Here is a 19807-nt window from a genome sequence, read left to right as displayed (position 1 = left end):
GTACTCTAATCAGACGACATCAGCGGGGGCTTCTCAGACAAATGCAGCCCTTACACATGCACAAAGGGACTTGTTGGTGCAGAGGAACCACGAGAAACAACCAGAACACACGCTCAGCAATTCTAGTAGAAACACTGCCGTACAAGTGTTCGAAAACATGACAAAAAATGTTTCCAAATCCAAACAAACCTCAGAACTTGATTTGTGTTGTAACAGCAGCACTGTGGCATGTCCCTTGTCCCCCTCATGCCTCTTGATTTTTAGAAAACACGGTTTGGCTTATGAGGGAGCTGAGAAAGGGAGCGTGGAGCCTGTCTTGGGTGCTCGGCTTCTGGATGAAATGCTGGCCTACCCTGTCATTTTCCTGCTGTCTTCTCCGCCCCATTCTTTTCCAGCTTCTACTGGATCCCTGCGCCTTTTCTCACCTCACCCGTCCTTCCTTGCCTCCCTTTCTTGCTCCCATATTCCCCTCCTGGCCCTCTTTCCTCTTCTTTCTCCCACCCGCATCATCTTCTCTCCCTCTCTCTCATCGCCTCCAGCATCTTCCCATTTTCCTTCTCCCTTACTAACTTTGCTCCTCCTGCCTGGCCTGTGTAAAGCTTCATTCTTCAGAATAGAGGTCATTTCCTCCCCACAATATAGCCCCGTGAGAACGGGGAGGGACAGCACATGACAAACTGGCATTTTAACAGATATTGACCAAGAGCACTGAGGTATCACCAGTGAAACTGCTCCATTCTGCCAGGGTTTAAACTGTAAAACCTTCATGACGATCTTCGGTTTTCCTCCGAGTCCTATGTGTTTCCCTTTGCCTAAAAGGGGGCAGTGTCTCCTGCTAACACGGAACTTGCACGAAGCCCATCCTCCCGGGGCCCTAGGTCCAGGTGGAAGCAAACACAGTCCATGACTTCACCAAGTTTACGGCTCAGCGGCAGGCCGGGGATGGCGGGTGCGTCTTCATCACTTTGAGAGAAGCATGGTTTGCTGAGGAAGAAAAGCAAGGGGGTCCCGGGAATCAGAAAAAATTTTAACTGAAGGACTTGAGCTTTGAAGGATTGGGGGTCGGGGGGGGGAGGGCATTCTTCAGAGAACGATTCCCAGCAGTGGGGAAAGGTCGGGGAGGAGGTGAGAAGGGGGCAAGGGGGCTGGTGGGCTTGAGGTGAGGTGAGAGAGGCTAGCCAGCACCCGGTGCTGAAGGGGCTGGAAGCCATGCGGAAGAGTTTGGCCTTGGGTCCTAGGTCACAGAGAGATTTTAAGCATGTGAATCATATCATGAGGACTACATTTGAGAGAAATTGTTCTGAAGGCAGGGAGGAGAACAGATTGGAGGTGAGCCAAAGGTCTACAAGAAGACCACCGGTGTGATATGTTTGTGGTCCAGGCCTGCTCACACCCCCAACCCAGCACTTTCTGCCCCCCTTGCACAAGCTTTTAGGTGCACTGCATTGGAGCGCTCACCGTCACCTCTCCGGACAAAATGTCGACAGTCCCAGCCTCTTAATAACTCAGCTGGTTAAAACCATGCACCCATAATTCCAACCTTCTTCCTATAGCTTCATGGGTATGGAAGCCGTGCAGTTGCATAGAGCCTGTATTAAAAGGGTCCTCATACTTGGTTTAATGTTCTGCTGTCACCATCTTGAAATCCTAACTTGTGGATGAGTGGCCTTGCATTTTCATTTTTTTGCACTGAGTCCCGCAAATTATGGAGGGGGCCCTGCTTCCAGCAATCTACGGATGGTAGCCTGTAGATAATTCTTTCAACCCTAAGGCAAAATGGCCTGAAGACTTCAGCAGTTGTCCCAAGATGAGGCACAGAATGTCACCAGCATTTCCAAAGACAGAAAGGAGAGAGTCTTTCCCTGTGATGGCAAACAGACTCTTCCAGGCCTGCTCTGACCTGCCTTTCTTCAGTGGCTCTGTAACACGACATCTGGACTGTGGCCAGAAAATGCTTCAGCCCAGTGGGAGAGGACGAGGACATCCTTGACTTTTGCAGAGTTAAGCACCTGGAGAAATTTCAGCAAGAAAGCACTTGGTGAAAGGTAAACCTAGCTGGCCCATCAGCTCCTTGTCTGCTGCTCTGCTCATTCACATTTTCATGGGTCTTAGCATGTTTATTCTCCTCTTTCCAGTGGCCAAAGGGCAAGTTTAAATTTCTTATTTCCTCTAGGGAGCCTGGAGAAAGGCTACAGCCACCAAATACAGGAAATCATGTGGAGAGGATCTCTTATTTATTACGGTTCCCATTATTACTTCCCCTCCCCCAGCCTCCGCCCCCACCTCCAGCCACACTGTGTCTTCCAGCTTTTTCCTGCAGCACAGAAGAGAAGGCAGTTCACCTCTGCTCCCTGAGGTCTGTGTGAGCCCTGAGGATCTGAAGTCTGGTCTTGTGAAACCCCACCCTCCTGTGGTTGTGTGACTGAATGGGAGGCCCTTGAGTGTCACCTCACCTAAGAGGTTCTTGGGAAGATCTCCAGTACTGGGCAAAATTTTAGGAGGCTGCAAACCACAGAAGAGAAAGGTAGGTCCCTGAATTATTTTGTTCTGTCTTGATGAGAATCAAGCTGCTCTGAAGTAGATGTGTGTGTCCATATGGCTTCTCTAGTTGGCTGCGGGTTTTCAACACGTGTGTCTTGTTGAGATTTACTGATTACTGGACTGTGAGAAAAAATTGTGAGCAGGGAGGTGACATTTGGGTTTTTTGAATTTGAACATCTTTGGATAAAGAATGCTAACTAGCATGGTACGTAATACATGAAGCCGATTCTTATTTTCTTTGGAGGGCAAATATTAGAAGTTACATGTTTTTGGCTTCTGCATAAGGGGAAAAAGCTTACTGCCTGCTTTTTCTTTTCAAACATAGACCCCTACCATGATTTTTTTAAAATTTATTTCTAAGGTGTGCTTGTTTTGTTTTGTTTTGTTTGTTTGCTTTTATTTTTTTATTTTTATTTTATTTATTTATTTGTTTATTTTTTTGAGTTAAGAATGTACCAGAGTTCACAGAGGATTTTCTCACAGAAATAGAAATAGGCGTTTCTAATTTGGAGTACCTATAAGTTATAAGTAAACGAACAAGCATTCTGTTCAGGATCTGGTGGACTTCCATGTTAATTTTCCATGTTTGAAAATATGAAACAATTGCTCTCTCTGCGGTTTCCTGAAATTAAATGTGAATAGTGACAATGTCTATTAAGTGATGGCCGAGAGGCTGATTTTATTTATTCTGTTATGATACCTGGCTGCCGGGATGGTGCTCACCCCTTAGCTGGTGGCTTTCGTTGGTCGCTATTGAGAATCAAGATGATACGTCAACTGAGACCTGGAGAGGGGTCAAGGACAAATTTATTCAAATAACAGGACAAATTTCTCTGGATTATTTTTTTACCTTTTCTGTTTGTATTGTTTCATTTTGGTCTTCACAACTAGCCCTTCCTCTGGGAGAAAAGTTTTATGGTGGCTTCACAGAATCTCAGCCAGTTTACAGCCATTTATTGAATATTGGCTATTCCTCCCAAGCTTATTTAGTTCAGATGCTCATAATTTCTTGCCACTTATGAATTCTAGCTTAGCACAGTCTCTCTCCCTTCCGTCCTCCACATCCTACTACAGGGTTCTTGAGAAAATGCAATTCTGATCATGTCACTCTCCTCAGTGAAATATGTCCTCTGCATTCCATTGCTTACATCCTTGCTACTTAAAGAGCAGTCTGTTCTGGGACCAGCTGCATCACACATCACTTGGGATCTTGTTAGAGATGCAATTCTCCATTCCCTTCCCAGACTTAGTGGATCTGTATTTGAATCTCCCCCCGCCCACGTCCCTGGGGGATTCATACGCACGTTAAAGTTTGAGAAGCCCCAACTTAAGGAAGGCAGACAAGACCTTCTAAGTTTGTCCTTTTTCATCCCATCCAGCCTTACGTCTGACCACCTGTCTTTCTGGCTATACTGAACACCTTCTCTTCCCCAAGATGTGAGACTTCTAATGCCTACCTACATCTCTGTGTGCTGTTCTCCCTGTTCAGGAGGCCACCATTCATCTTCTCCCCTCAACTTCCATTGCAGCCTGACTAGTTACCTCTTTATCCCCTCATCCAGTCTACCTCAGACCAAGGGTCTCTCAAGTCTATGCTTTATGGCACTTGGTGAAATGCTTCTGTCATAGCCCTTAGCACATTATATTATGACTGCTATGCTTATTTTCATCTGTGAGGGTTATTGGGCTTTTATTTCTGAATCTAGAGCTCTTGAAGCAATGCCAGGTGCACAGCATGTGCTCAATCAGTGTTTATTGAATTCATGAAGAAATGAATGAACAAATGAATGGATATATTGACTAAAGAGCCCAAATTAATTACCAGACTGAGATCTATGGTTGGAAGTTTTCCAAGGAGATTGCCAATCCTCATAATATTTTCCCAGACTGTCTTTTATGAGACTTTGTTGGATTTTTTTCACCAAGTATTTTGAGTACTCACTGTATGCCATACCTTTCAGAGTCTTTTTTTTTTTTTCAGAGAGAGAGAGCACACACGTGAGTGGGGGTGCAGGGGGCAGAGAGAGGGAGAGAGAGAATCTTAAGTAGGATCCATGCTCAGCATGGAACCCAATGTGGGTCTTGATCTCATGACCCTGAGATCATGACCTGAGCCAAAATCAAGAGTTGGACGCTTAACCAACTGAGCCACCAGGCACCCCCAGAATCTATTTCTTTATGGGTAGCCCCTCCCATTAGGTGTTTCTCGACCAGTGCCCCTCCTGTCCACCACTCTAAGTCAGAGACTTACTCATTTTTCAGCAACTATGTACTGAGAACCTGACACATACCAGACACTGTGCTATGTGGTTGGGGTATGATGGCAAATGACACAGATGTGAGTACTGCCTCCATGAAGCTCCCCTTACAGAGAACACATTCTTTATCATCCTCTATCCCTCTTCTCCCTAAAAGGTGTTAAGGAAAACTGAAGTCTGATCTCTAACAAATATTGGCACATCCAGGTAAAGGCATTGGGCACTAGAAGGCAGTGTGATTTAGCAGAAAGAAAGTTGGATTGTACTTTGGGGCCCCGATTTAGTCCTGTACCTGGAACTCAGTTGCCATGTGAATGAGGGTGGGGCCACGTCTGTTCTCTGAACTTTGATTTTTCTCTAATGATGAGCAGGATACAGAGCTATAAGGAAGAGAAGCTCCTGCCTTCATGAGCACATAGAGAAGATGATGCCTAAGGAGTCTCTGCACTCACCTTCTCTCATGCTGCATGGTTATTTGAAAGGCACTGCTGTGTAGTACTGAGTCAAGCTGACAAAGAAGAGATCTTAAGGGAGTCATTGCATTATTCTGCCAAGTGCTCAGCCAGCAAGCACAGTGTGGCAAAGGCTCCTGGGAGCAGTGCCCTGCAGCATGAAGAGACCTACTTGACATTAGCTGTTGGGTATAGAGCTGGTTGAAGTAAGGCAGCTAAGGAAAGAGACTGTGTCATCCTCAGGCAATCTCTGTCTTTGGAAAGCAGCCAGAAGAAGGGAAGAATGCAGCTCTACCAAGTAGTACAGGACAAATCGAAAAGCTTCACGACATATAGCCAGTCCCTGACCCTCACTGTGGCAGAGCTACAAAGATTTCTTTTTTCTTTTTCCACCTAAAGATTTGTGTCTTAACCAGATGTCACCTAGAACCAAATGTTGGGCAGGGCGTGGTATATGTTGTCCCCATGCTTGGTGCACCCATGGGGCTCATGGACAGCTGGGAGGAAACCAATACCTTCTCTTTGTTCTGCAGACACAACCACCAGCTTAGTCTGAAGCAAACTGCTTGGGCAATCCCAGGTAACGACTCTTTCCATCTTCAAGCCCTCCTGTCTTGCTCCCTCATCATCTGGAGCTTCCAAAGGAAATGCACCCTAGACCTCCTGGATTCCTTCTTGCTTCCTGTTACTCATGCATCTCTTTGCCTCCATACTTCCTCCACACCCACCTTGTCGATAGTCGCCTTTAAGCAGCCAGTGTTTTCTGCTGGTCATTTCCTAACCTTCCAAATTAACATTACTCTCTATTAGTAAGCACAAGTTGTAGCAACAAAAGGGAGGTCAGCCTGCATATGAGGTTTCTAATGACCTCCTGCCAATCTTACAATGTACCTGAGATCAACCTTGGCTGTACCTGGTCAACATTTCTTTTTTAATCAGAGGCATGGGGTGGGCTAGAAAGAGGAAGACCTGGTTTTGAATCTTCATTCTGCCACTTCCTTTCATAAGTAGCTGTATCTTGTCAAGTCTTGGTTTCATTTCTGGAAATGCAGATAATCTTTAGCACACAAGGTCGTAGAGATTAATTAGCTTCAGTACCTAATGTGTTGCCTCAAGACCTACATCAGCTCTTAAAAGAGGAGGCTGGCCAACATGGTGAAAATGAGAAAGTTGTCATTTGCAGACTCGTTGAAAGAATCAGGAGATATTTGAAGTAAAAAGTTGGTCTCGTAGCCCATGGAAGTTGCCTTCAAATATTTAAAGATCGCTCCGTGTGGGAAAAGAAGTCAACAGAAGATTGATGAGTGGAAATTATAGGGTAACAGGTTTTAGTTCAATGTGTGGAAGGATTTACCCACCATCGGGACTGTCTAAAACCGGGTGAGCTGCCTTGCGATGTGGTGAACGCCCTGTCCCAGGCAGTGTGCCAGCACCCTGCTAGCCCATGGCCGGGGTGTTCCCGAAGGGATGCCCGCACTGGGTGGAGTCCGGGTGATGACCTCTAGGTCCTTCCCGCTCAAAGCTACCAGGAGTCTTGTGACGTCAGGTTCCCAACCCAAACCACCAAAGGAGGGTTACAAAAAAAAAAAAAAAAAATCATCAGGCTGTAGAGTGATTGTGGCTGCATTTGTACGAGCGTGCCCAATGTATCTGCAGCGATCATTTCTAAATAGGGTCTTTGCCACAACAATAGAGCTACAGTGGACTTCCAGGAAAAGCAAAAAAGAAATGAGAACAATGAGGTGGGAAAAGTTCACCCCAAACCACTCTTCTTGGGTTACTCTTTAACTAGATTGTGGGTTCCTTCTTGTGCGGCAAACACGTTCATATTTGATGGAAAATTGCCACATTTTGGTACATTTTCTACCAAACTAGGTTCAGGCAAGTAACAGCAAGACTCAGAGCTTTGTAACTCTATGGATATGTATTCTTAGCTATTCAGAAGTCTAATTTTTATTTTTATTTTATTTATTTTTTTTTTTTAAAGATTTTATTTATTTGACAGAGAGAGACACAGTGAGAGAGGGAACACAGCAGGAGGAGAGGGAGAGGGAGAAGCAGGCTTCCCGCCAAGCAGGGAGCCCAATGTGGGGCTCGGTCCCAGGACCCTGGGACCATGACCTGAGCTGAAGGCAGACGCTTAACGACTGAGCCACCCAGGCGCCCCAGAAATCTAATTTTTAAAAGTGCAAAATAAATGGTGCCACTCTCCTCTAAATTGCAGGGACCATGAGCGGGATACATGATTCTTGTGGAGAGAGGAGAGCTGGCTGGGACTGTCTGCCGGCTCTGAGCTGAGGTCTTCAGCCATCATTCCCACCCACCTTTCCTTTCCTGCTAAATGAGCTAGTTGATCACAGCCTCTCTGCCAGTTAAGGACCTGGAGACTTAGAGTAGGGAGAATTTAGCTCAGGTGGGTCCTAGGTGCATCATCTATTGCTGGGCTACCCCGGGCTTCTTTGCTAATAATTTAGCCTTCTGGACTCAGAAGAACTGGCTGATCATGTGTTTTTGAAATCTCACATCTTCTGCAGTCGCTTGGGCAACAAGTCGGTATGCCATGCTCACTTCAGTCTTGTTTTAGAATCCCAGAGCAAAAGAGCAGTGGTCGTTTCCACAGAAATGGGTATCAGCAAATGCTACACTTTGTCAAAGCCAACCGGAACTGTGATATATTTTATTCTCCAGGTTTACTTACCTAGGCTTGTTCTCTTAAAAACAAAGTTAAAAAAAATCCATTTGAAATATAGTCAACTGTGCATGGCAAAATCATAGAAACCCATGCAGACCAGTGTGTTTATTTTTAGATGCACATCAGCTTGGCCAGCATAGCAAAGCAACTGTCTAATGTCCAAACTATGGCCCTGGGAATTTCCTCTAACAAAGCTGTGTTTCCGTGCATTGTTACAGTACAAAGGGCAGGAGGCCTGAGTGGAAGGCTCATGGTAACCCCGCCCAGAGAGAGATCTGGAACCTGTCATTCCCTCAGTCTACATGGTCCTGAGTGCCGGGGTCAACATGGAGGTCGCCCGCCAGCTCTGGGCAGATGCAAATGAGTAGACATGTATGATTATTTCATCTAAAAATATCCTGGAGACCAGTGATGGCATTTCAAAAATAAAAGCTCAGCTATCTATTGACAGCCAAGGATCTAATCCTCACCCGTGCCGTGAAGTGGATTCTGTTCTAACCCAGAAACAGGGATGTCATTCAAAGATCCTGCATTTGACCACAATTATTAAAGGGGTTGTCAAGCATTTTGTAGTATAAAAGCATCCATTGACGTACATACAGCCACATACACACACACACACACGCACGCGCGCGCACACACACACACAGAGCAGGTATCAGACATTTATCTGAATCTCCCGGATCTTTGCTATTATCCTAGGTCAGTATCTGTTCCTTGATTTATTTATATAAGAAATGGGTGCGACAAACCTCATGTCCTATTAGTTTTGGGGAGAAATAAGGTACAATATTACAAATAAACTGACTCAAACTAGACTTCTGCGAAAAGTTTTGCATTTGGGACCTAATATGCTTTGAGCACCTTACAAGAAATTGCTGTCAAAATAGTCACCATTAAGTCTCTGGGGATTTTCGTTGTTGTTGTTTTGGGGGTTGCTTTTTTGTTTTTATTTGTTTGATCTTTTATTATTATTTTTTTCTGCCACTGCAGAAAAAGAAGCCTAATCTGTTACCTTATTGGCAGATTTGCTCATTGAGTTGTCTTGTCTTTGTCAAGCTGTCCCTACCACTGGGGAAGGTTACTGCATCAGTAGTCAAGGTTGCAACACTCAGGGCTGTATCTGGGGGTCACTGTGGAAGATGAAGGGGTAGGTGTCAGGTCAGCATGTGGCGGCCCCTACCCACTGTGTGTAGGGTCTGCGACCTGCATTCCAGCAGCCCTGTGTGGGGTTGGGGCCCCTGCACGACCAAAGGCCCGAGGGACCAGGGGACTGCCCTTACACATGGCAGGCCTGAGCTGGGACTGTGGGACTCTGCTAGTAGGTGGATGTCCAGCCCCCTTCAGGTCTGCAGATGCAGGAAAAGGTGTTCTAGCCCTTTGGTGAAAATGCGAGAATGTTGTTAAAAACGCCTTTATGGATTGTTTTGTTTGCAAGTGTTTATTATCAGACACCCCTCAGGGGTTCACAGGGCAGGTTGCGAATGTCCGAAGTAGGGCCTGGGAATTTCCTTCTACTAAGGCCCTGCTTCCTCTCTTTGTTAGTCCTCAGAGAACAAGTGGAAGCATTACTAGACATCCTGACTTAACCCTTTCTCCTGTCCACCACTCCCGTGTCCCCACATCACAGAACAATCACACTTCCAGCCTGTTAAGAAGCAGAGAGATTTCGGGGTGTGTGCACTTGCAGATTTATGTGTGTGTGCATGTATGTGTCGTGTGTGTGTGTGTGTGTGTGTGTTGGTGAGGAAGAAATAGATAATAAAGCATAAAGCATGGCATTTTAAAAGCTTTCATTCAGTATCATAACATGCACCTAATTTTTCCTGGTTTAGACCAGGAAAAATTTGTACTTTCTTTACTATATATGCTTTCCTATGAAAAAGGCTGACCCAGTTTTAGTTCCCTGTCCCCAGGGCAGGACACTTCTAGAATGATAGTTGCTGTTCTCATTTGGGATCCACTTATTGCTTAACGTGGGGCACCATGAGTTGAAGATCTTCTAATCAACCCAGTGGTTTATTGACCTTATGCTACATACCTAAACTCTACTGGGCACCAAGGGGAAACAGAAGTTCTGCCTGCAAGAAACGTCAAGAATATATAACATTTACACATATATACAGACACACACTCATGCGTTATAAGTGAGGATGCAAAGAAGCCAGATAACTGTATAGTCTAAGTCTGGGCCGATCAGAAGAGATACATGAACCCTCACCCGGCTGGAGACTCTAATATCCCCAGAGACATTTTCACAGTGTCTGCACTGTCCACAAATCTCCAAGCACCAGCATGACTGAGTGCATGAATGCACATAGACACACGTACATGCAATCTTGCACACACACACACACATCACTCCCAGGAGAGACCTTTGCCTTCCCAGAGGAAATAACTCCCTTGCTTTCTCACACCAACTCCATGAAAGGATCAGCTTCAACACCATCTCTTCCTCCTCTTTCCTGTCTGAAGAGATGACCTTTCCCACATCCAGAGCTCAGCTCTCCTCGCCATCCACGCCCCCCCTTCCCCTATGATCCTCTCTGTCTTGTTTCTCATATTCCTCATATCAGTGAGATCATATGATAATTGTCTTTCTCTGAATGACTTATTTCGCTTAGCATAATACCCTCTAGTTCCATCCACGTCATTGCAAATGGCAAGATTTCATTTTTTTTTTGATAGCTGCATAATATTCCATTGTATATATATATACCACATCTTCTTTATCCATTCATCTGCTGATGGACATCTAGGCTTTTTCCATAGTTTGGCTATTGTGGACATTGTTGCTATAAACATCGGGGTGCATGTGGTCCTTCAGATCACTACATTTGTATCTTTGCAGTAAGTACCCAGTAGTACAATTGCTGGATCGTACGGTAGCTCTATTTTCAACTTTTTGAGGAACCTCCATACTGTTTTCCAGAGTGGCTGCACCAGCTAGCATTCCCACCAACGGTGTAGGAGGGTTCCCCTTTCTTCGCATCCTCATCAACATCTGTCATTTCCTGACTTGTTAATTTTAGCCCTTCTGACTGGTGTGAGGTGGTATCTCATTGAGGTTTTGATTTGGATTTCCCTGATGCCGAGCGATGTTGAGCACTTTTTCATGTGTCTGTTGGCCATTTGGATGTCTTCTTTGGAAAAATGTCTGTTCATGTCTTCTGCCCATTTCTTGATTGGATTCTTTGTTCTTTGGGTGTTGAGTTTGATGAGTTCTTTATAGATTTTGGATACTAGCCCTTTATCTGATATGTCATTTGCAAATATCTTCTCCCATTCTTTCGGTTGTCTTTTGGTTTTGTTGACTGTTTCCTTTGCTGTGCAAAAGCTTTTTATCTTGATGAAGTCTCAATGGTTCATTTTTGCCCTTGCTTCCCTTGCCTTTGGTGATGTTTCTAGGAAGAAGTTGCTGCGGCTGAGGTCGAAGAGGTTGCTGCCTGTGTTCTCCTCAAGGATTTTGATGGATTCCTGTCTCACATTTAGGTCATTCATCCATTTTGAATCTTTTTGTGTGTGTGGTGTAAGGAACTTGTACAGTTTCATTCTTCTGCATGTGGCTGTCCAACCTTCCCAACACCATTTGTTGAAGAGACCGTCTTTTTCCATTGGACATTCTTTCTTGCCACTGATTTCTGTGCATTGATTTTATATCCTGCCACTTTACTGAATTCCTGTATGAGTTCTAGCAGTTTTGGGGTGGAGTCTTTTGGGTTTTCCACATAAAGTATCATATCAGCTGCAAAGAGTGAGAGTTTGACTTCTTCTTTGCCAATTTGGATGCCTTTGATTTCTTTTTGTTGTCTGATTGTGGTGGCTAGGACTTCTAATACTATGTTGAATAGCAGTGGTGATAGTGGACATCCCTGACATGTTCCTGACCTTAGGGGAAACCTCTCAGTTTTTCCCCATTGAGAATGATATTCGCTGTGGGTTTTTCATAGATGGCTTTTATGATATTGAGGTATGTACCCTCGATCCCTATACTCTGAAAAGTTTTGATCAAGAAAGGATGCTGTACTTTGTCAAATGCTTTTTCTGCATCTATTGAGAGGATCATATGGTTCTTGTTCTTTCTTTTATTAATGAGATTGTATCACATTGATTGATTTGCAGATGTTGAGCCAAACTTGCAGCCCAGGAATAAATCCCACTTGGTCATGGTGAATAATCCTTTTAATGTACTGTTGGCTCCTATTGGCTAGTATTTTGGTGAGAATTTTTGCATCCGTGTTCATCAAGGATATTGGTCCCTGGTAATTGGTAATTCTCCTTCTTGATGGGGTCTTTATCTGGTTTTGGGATCAAGGTGATGCTGGCCTCATAAAATGAGTTTGGAAGTTTTCCTTCCATTTCTACTTTTTGGAACAGTTTCAGAAGAATAGGTATTAATTCTTCTTTGAATGTTTGGTAGAATTCCCCTGGGAAGCCATCTGGCCCTGGGCTCTTGTTTGTTGGGAGATTTTAAATTACTGCTTCAATTTCCTTACTGGTTATGGGTCTGTTCAGGTTTTCTATTTCTTCCTGGTTCAGTTTTGGTAGTTTATATGTCTATAGGAATGCATCCTTTTCTTCTAGATTATCTAATTTGCTGGCATATAGTTGCTCATAATATGTTCTTATAATTGTTGTATTTCTTTGGTGTTGGTTATGATCTCTCCTCTTTCACTCATGATTTTATTTATTTGGGTCCTTTCTCTTTTCTTTATGATAAGTCTTGCCAGGGGTTTATCAATCTCATTCATTCTTTCAAAGAACAAGCTCCTAGTTTCATTGATCTGTTCTACTGTTCTATTGGTTTCTATTTCACTGATTTCTGCTCTGATCTTTATTATTTCTCTTCTCCTCCTGGGTTTAGGCTTTATTTGCTGTTCTTTCTCCAGCTCCTTTAGGTGTAGGTTAGGTTGTGTATTTGAGACCTTTCTTGTTTCTTGAGCAGAGCCAATTTTAAATGTCACCCAATGACTTCCTTTTGAGGGCCCCCCATCCATGTGCAGAACTCACCTCTCTTCTAGCGGTTCTCACAGCACTTCCCCAAGCCTCTGTTAGAGGTCTTGTGTATTTGTATTCACAGCAATTGCTCACATGTACGTTCTCCCTGGAGGCACGGATGCCATCTTATTCATCTTTGTATTCCTAGCCCCTGGCATGGTACCTGGCACAGCAGGTTTTCAATCAATGTTTGATAAAAAATTGGGAATGTAAAAGTGTCCTTTCACAGACATTTTGGTAAGCTTATCCCTGAGCTTGAATAACAATTGTACTGTTTTGCAATGGATGTCTTAGGAAGCTTTGATTTCAATATAATTTTTAAAAATATTTATTTACTTATTTGAGAGAGAGAGGAGGGGAGGGGCAGAGGAAGAGGGAGAGAGAGAATCTCCAGCAAACTCTTCTTTGAGTGTGGAGCACAACGCAGGTCTCAATCCCAGGACCCCGAGATCATGACCTGAGCTGAAATTAAGAGTCAGACACTCAATCGACTGAGCCACCCAGGCGCCCCTGATTTTAATATAATTTTTAAAGTTAAGCTGTGCACATTTAGAATACTAACAATACTTCACTTTTTCCAAAAATTGAAATCACAATTCTTAACACTTCCTATTTGAGTTTTTAATCCCTGTTTAAGTGACAACTTGGACTTCACGTTGAATTTAAATTTCCCCTCAGGGAGAATTTCTGAATGTGTCATGAATAACAGTGTATTTTCATGCACCTGAAATGGGGTGGCCGTGTTGGCGCAGGACTGATAGTTTGTCAAGGTCGCCGCTTCACTGGGAAGCTGGCATTACAGAAACTGCACCTGCAGATCACTGGAAGCCAGAGTTTGGCTTGCAAAGGTGTCTGCAGGAGGACTGTGGAGGCCACAGCAGAAGGAGCCTGAGCCCTGAGTCAGTGCAGAATCCAGCTGACCTGCTGTCTTCCAGGGGCGTGCAGGGCAGGACAGCGCTTCGAAGACAGAGCCTGAGGCTCACCCAGCTCTGCATCCTCCCTGAGGCCAGGAAGAGAGAATGGGTGAACTGCTCTTTATTTTGAAGAATCTCCTCCCTTTAAGATCTCTATGCTGGGTTTTTGTGATAACGTGTGTAAAATATTAGCACAGGAGAACTAGCCACTGCCTGCAGACAAACGGACTGGAGCACTGATCAAAATGCTGATTGCCAGGCTCCACCTGGACCCATTCCCACCTGTGTGTGCAGACAGGTGGGAATGGGGTAGGGAAGGGGCCAGTCTGTAGAGTACGGGCTTTTCAAACAGCACATGAGATGGTGCTTCCAAGGTCTGATGCACACTGAGCTGTGGGTAAGTCACAATATTTAGAAAATATCTGCCAGCTTGTGTTGAGAAAAGTGTTTACACTGGTGGAGTAAGGGGCCCCTCCCTGCATTCCTCTGGGTAGGTTAATAGTTTTGCTATCTGGACTCATCTTTGCAGGGACCGTCTTCCTGCCAAAGTTGTAACCCTTCTCTGAGCCACACATTTGGAGGAGAATCCTACACAGCTTTGTACCATCGCTCACACCATCATGTGTTTAACTCTTGGTGGGTTTATGTCTGGGCATCTTGTCTTAGAGCACAGTAGAGTGCAGTGACAGGAGCTGGGTTCGGGGTTCAGATTCTGCCTCAAATTCTTCAATTTGTTTGCCCTCCAATCTGTATAGTTTTTAAACGAGGCTAGGCAAATTGATGGGCTGTTCTAAGCCTCCCTCTCTCAGATGGGAATAACTAAGTAGTTCATAGATTGTTGTGAAAATTAAATGACACCGTGCATGAACAATTTCTTAAAGAGCACTCAGCCTAGACCCTGTGGCAGAGTTGGTTCTCCCCCAGAGACAGCAATTAATAATAACAACAAAAAATATCATCGACACTAGCAACTGAGGAACAGAGAGATTAAATAATTTGCCCAAATTTACATAGGTAGTAAGTGGTAGAACTTGGACTTGAACCCAGGTACTCTGGTGCCAGAGCCCATGCTCTTAACCTCTTATAGCACCTCCGATCCTGTGCCATCTCGATGATTCATTCATAACAAACATTGAGCACAAGCCTACTCTGTGCCCAACACTGTGCTAGGTGCCAAGCACTCCACAGTAGACAGATGGAGTCCTGCTTTGGGGGTGAGAGTGGGGAAAAGGGGATCACAAATAGACCATTCCAGCGCAGTTCAGTAAGGGCTTTGACAGAGGGCAGTGAGGGGCAGAGGTGTACACACAACTAGAGGGAGTCAGAGGTGGCTTCTTGCAGAGAATGACCCTGACTTGGACCTTGAAGGACAATGGGAGTTAGACAAGTGAAAATGGAGGAAGGAGGCTGTTCTGGGCAGAGGCTGGAGAACACAGTGCTTGCAGGGCACTGAGGGGGCTCAAAGGGAGAGAGGAAGGTAAGGACAAAGTGGCAGAGGGAGGTGAAGCTGGATAGGTAGGCAGAAGCCCTAACGATTAAGGCTTTTAGCTGAAGGCAACTGTGTCATTTTGAGACCAGGAGAGACTCTCTATGAACTAAGCCAGCAGCTCCCCTACCTGTCAATGCTTCTCTAAATATACGTGGAGCTTTTGATTCAACAGACCCTAGGCCTGGGGACCAGGCAACAGTATTTTTCTCAAAAAAAAATCATGCTCTATCTCAGTGGTTATTAAACTTTTATGTGCCTCAGAATCACCTCTGGAGAGTTTGTTTTAACACTGATCACTGGGCCCACCCCCAGGACTTTAGAACCTGGAGGTCTGGGTGGTCTCAAGAATTGGAATTTCTAGCAAATTCCTGGGTGGTGTTTGTGCTACTGGTCTGTGGTCCTGCAGAGCAGAATTTATGATCATATAGCCAAGAACTTAGACCAAATTATTTATTTGGGTGATTCTTTTTTTAAATTTTTTTATTTAAATTCAATTTAGTTAACATATAGTGTTTTATTAGTTTCAGAGGTAGAGTTTAGTGATTCATCAGTTGCATATAACACCCAGTGCTCATCACATCACATGCCCTCCTTAATGTCTATCACCCAGCTACCCCATCTCCCCACCCCTTCCCCTTCAGCAACCCTCAGTTCCTTCCCTATAGTTAAGAGTCTCTTAATGGTTTGCCTCCCTCTCTGTTTTCATCTTGTTTTATTTTTCCTTCCCTTCCCCTATGTTCATTTGTTTTGTGTGATTCTTTTTTTTTTTTTTTAAGGAAAGGTTTGTTTTTTTTTTTTTAAAGACGTTATTCATTTATTTGTCAGAGAGAGAGAGAGAGCACACGTGCACGCACACAAGCAGGGGAGCGGCAGGCAGAGGGAGAGGGAGAAGCAGGCTCCCCATTGAGCAAGGAGCCCAATGCGGGACTTGGTCCCAGGACCCTGGGATAAAGACCTGAGCGAAAGCAGACACTTAACGAACTGAGCCACCCAGGCGTCCTTGTTTTGTGGGATTCTTAAGCTGCATTAAATTTTGAAAATTCCTGTAAGGGGCGCCTGGGTGGCTCAGTTGGTTGAGCGACTGCCTTCGGCTCAGGTCATGATCCTGGAGTCCCGGGATCGAGTCCCGCATCGGGCTCCCTGCTCGGCAGGGAGTCTGCTTCTCCCTCTGACCCTCCTCCCTCTCATGCTCTCTGTATCTCATTCTCTCTGTCTCAAATAAATAAATAAAATCTTTAAAAAAAAAAAGAAAGAAAATTCCTGTAAGGAAGAATGACTAAATCTCTTACTTTCTTTTCTCTAATGCTCCTTTAACTTGTGAATATTTCTGTAGTTGAAGAAAATTTAATCCAAATATTCCCGAAATTCTGTTTGATTTTGATCTGTAAGTGGTCAAAATATGGTGACTTGTAGGTTTCATTGGAATTTCAAAAATCAACCCTTTGAAACTTCTGTTTGCAAAGCAGGAAGTCACTGTTGTCCAGAGCAAACACTTACGTTAAGGGTTTGCCCCTTTGGAGGGCTTTAGAGCCTCAGCTTTTTTTTCTTTTTTTCTCTACCTTTTAAAACAGTTTGAATCTGAGTCTTTACGGAATGGGCTGTGAATGTGGAAATAGGTGATTGGTGTCTTTGAGTGCGGCCAGCTGGTTAAGGCCAACATATATCCCAATGGTTGTTATTTCCTCCTTGATAGATAAGGCAGGAAGAAGCTGGGAAATGCAGTCACCTCAAACAAAGGAGGAGTGAAAGGATGGTTGGAGAAGAAAGGATCCTGGAAGCTTCATGTTCCTTTTCGCTTACCAAAAAAAAAAAAAAAAAATCTACCTTTTTAAATGTCATGGTCATAAACATAATTTTTCATAGCAAAGATTTAGAAGAAAAAGATTGATGTGATAAATAGCAACTGGCCAAATTAACAATTATTAACATGAGTGATGGATCAAAGTGAGGCTCCCAGGAGCAGAAATAAATTCAAATCACAAAAAAACAAGTTTCTGTGAGGGTTTGATGACCCATCCAGTAGCTTAAATTCCTCTATCTATGGTGTTAAGATAAAGAAACACCATTCTGAATATCTGGGAGCATCTGGACATCCTCATTCATCCAAAGCAGATTCAATTCCATTAACAGTCTCTGTTGCGTTATAGAAGAAATGGGCTAAACATACATTTTAGGATTTTTTCGATACTATCCAATTTTGCCCCTTAGTTTACCAATGAAATAAATTAGTGGAGCTCTGCATTCCATATCCTCACAACAAAATTCAACATTTAATGAAAGTCACCTTTGAGGGGTGCCTGGGTACCTCAGTCGTTAAGCATCTGACTTCAGCTCTGGTCATGATCCCAGGGTCCTGGGATCGAGCCCCGCATCAGGCTCCCTGCTCCATGGGGCCTTGCTTCTCCCTCTCCCACTCCCTCTGCTTGTGCTTGCACTCTCTTTCTATATCTCTCTCTGTCAAATAAATAAATAAAATCTTAAAAAAAAGTCACCTTTGAGTTTTGAGATGATGAGTTCAAAGAGAAGTTACTAAAAATAATTGAAATTAACAGTAATTGTATAAAAAGGAAATAAGCAGAAAATGACTTTCATTGAACCCAAGAAACAGTACATTTGTATTAACTTGCTCTTTCCCCTCATTTATTTAATTTCCACATAGGGATTTTAATTGAAGTCCCCCAGATTTATCAATTTGGTTGCTGCTCAGTTGCTCTGAGCCTCCACAAGCTCACGGGGCAGCCAGTGCCCTCCCATTTCCTGATGTCCCCATCACACCTTTGAGCTACCTCGGTTCCAGCCCCTACAAGCATTCAATCCAGACAGTTGGAGCTTGACCAGTCAACACCTATTAAAGCAAAACTTCCACCCCTACAGGTAGAAAAGATTCACATATACACACACACGCACACACACACTTTAATGCCTTTACTCTGCTTTATGTTGCTACATAGCATTTTTGCTCATCTGATATATATTTAACTTATTTGCTTATTGTCTATATTACTGGCAGAAATGACGGTGTCAAACACTAACTGAAAAACTGTAGGCATTTAAGTCAACAGGGCACGAGCAGGCATGCAGAAGCCCGTGGTTGCCTCCCCCAGGGCACAGAGGGGCAAGAAGGTTGATGTTGGGGTGTCAGAGGAGCCTGGCAAGATCTGCTGCTGGGGTAGAAGGAGTTCCCCAGAACTGGGGGGAGAGTGGAGGAACACAGCCACCACCCAAACCGCAGCCTGGAAGGAAGAGAGGAAGCAAATACCTGGCTCCCTGTTCTTTCCATCCTGCAGTCTCCTTCTGGCATCTCCCACCTTCCCATTCTTCTCATCGCCCTCCAAGATGACAAGGCCCTGTAGGATGTGGGTTCAGCCTCCTGGGCACAGAGCAGGGGAGAGAACCCCAACTAGAATGTAAACTCCTAGGGGACAGTTGTTTTAGTTACTGCTTATCTCCAGGGGGTAGGATAGTGTCTGGAGCACTGGTTTTCATCAGTATTTGCTGAATGAATGAATGATGCATGATTTAGAAGAAGAAACATACGAAAAGAGGATTTGGGTAACATAGAGTGTATGAGGCAAATCCACATACCATTGTTATTATCATATTTAAATCCATCCTTGCTCATAATGCCTTCATGGGAAGGGATATTTTGAGGGGCAGGCAGACCTGGAAGAAAAGAATGAGAGGATACCTGGCATCTGATCCCACACATATTATACTAGTAAGTTATCCAGAAGTTCACTTTATACATTTCTAAAATCTTGCTCACCGCACTGCTGGGTTTGACGAACGATAGATGGCCCCCGGTGATGTCCAAGCCAGCAGCACAACTACCACGGTCTGAAGGCAGTGCTCTGGGATCCACAGATGCTAGAGTCCAGGGAGGTTTCGGCCCCCAGACAACCCCACCCCAGTAAGGACACGGGGCCTCGGACACGAGGCAGTTCTGGGTTCCATCCTCTCCAGATCAGCTCTGAAACGGAGTTTCTTCTCTTTCTCTCTCTCTTTTTTATAATTTAAATTCAATTAGCCAACTTATAGTACATCATTAGTTTCAGATGTAGAGTTCAATAATTTATCAGTTGCATGTAACACCAGTGATCATTACATCACGTGCCGCCCTTAATGCTCATCACCCAGTTATCCCATCCCCCCACCTCCTCCCCTCCAGCAACCCTCAGTTTGTTTCCTATAGTCAGGACTCTCTCATGATTTCTCTCCCTCTCTGATGGCTTCCCATCAGTTTTCCCTCCCTTCCCCTATGGTCCTCCGTGCTATTTCTAATATTCCACATATGAGTGAAAGCATGTGATAATTGTCTTTCTCTGCTTGACTTGTTTAGCGTAATACCCTCCAGTTCCATTCATGTAGATGTAAATGGCAAGATTTATGTATATATACCACATGAGATGGAGTTTCTGTCTGTAAAATGGGACAACAATGTCTCCTCCTTCTTGGAGTTGCGG

At 44.3% G+C, this 19807-nt stretch overlaps 1 protein-coding gene across 1 annotated transcript in view; it reads left to right on the top strand.

Moving 5' to 3' along the window:
* The first annotated feature begins 2329 nt into the window (after window positions 1-2329).
* ADGRF5 (adhesion G protein-coupled receptor F5) overlaps window positions 2330-19807 on the top strand; it is a 102279-nt gene continuing 84801 nt past the window's right edge. Inside the window, exon 1 of the mRNA XM_045866986.3 lies at window positions 2330-2524. The gene's annotated coding sequence lies outside the window, so the exon portion shown is untranslated. The remainder of the gene's footprint in view (window positions 2525-19807) is intronic.

This window comes from Mirounga angustirostris, unplaced genomic scaffold, assembly GCF_029215605.1.
Source record: "Mirounga angustirostris isolate CCGP_5_RB_7025 unplaced genomic scaffold, mMirAng1.0.hap1 SCAF_8, whole genome shotgun sequence".
Classification (NCBI taxonomy): Eukaryota; Metazoa; Chordata; class Mammalia; order Carnivora; family Phocidae; genus Mirounga; species Mirounga angustirostris.
The sequence above is the reverse complement of the archived record's forward strand: the minus strand, read 5'-3'. Positions and strand labels throughout refer to the sequence as shown.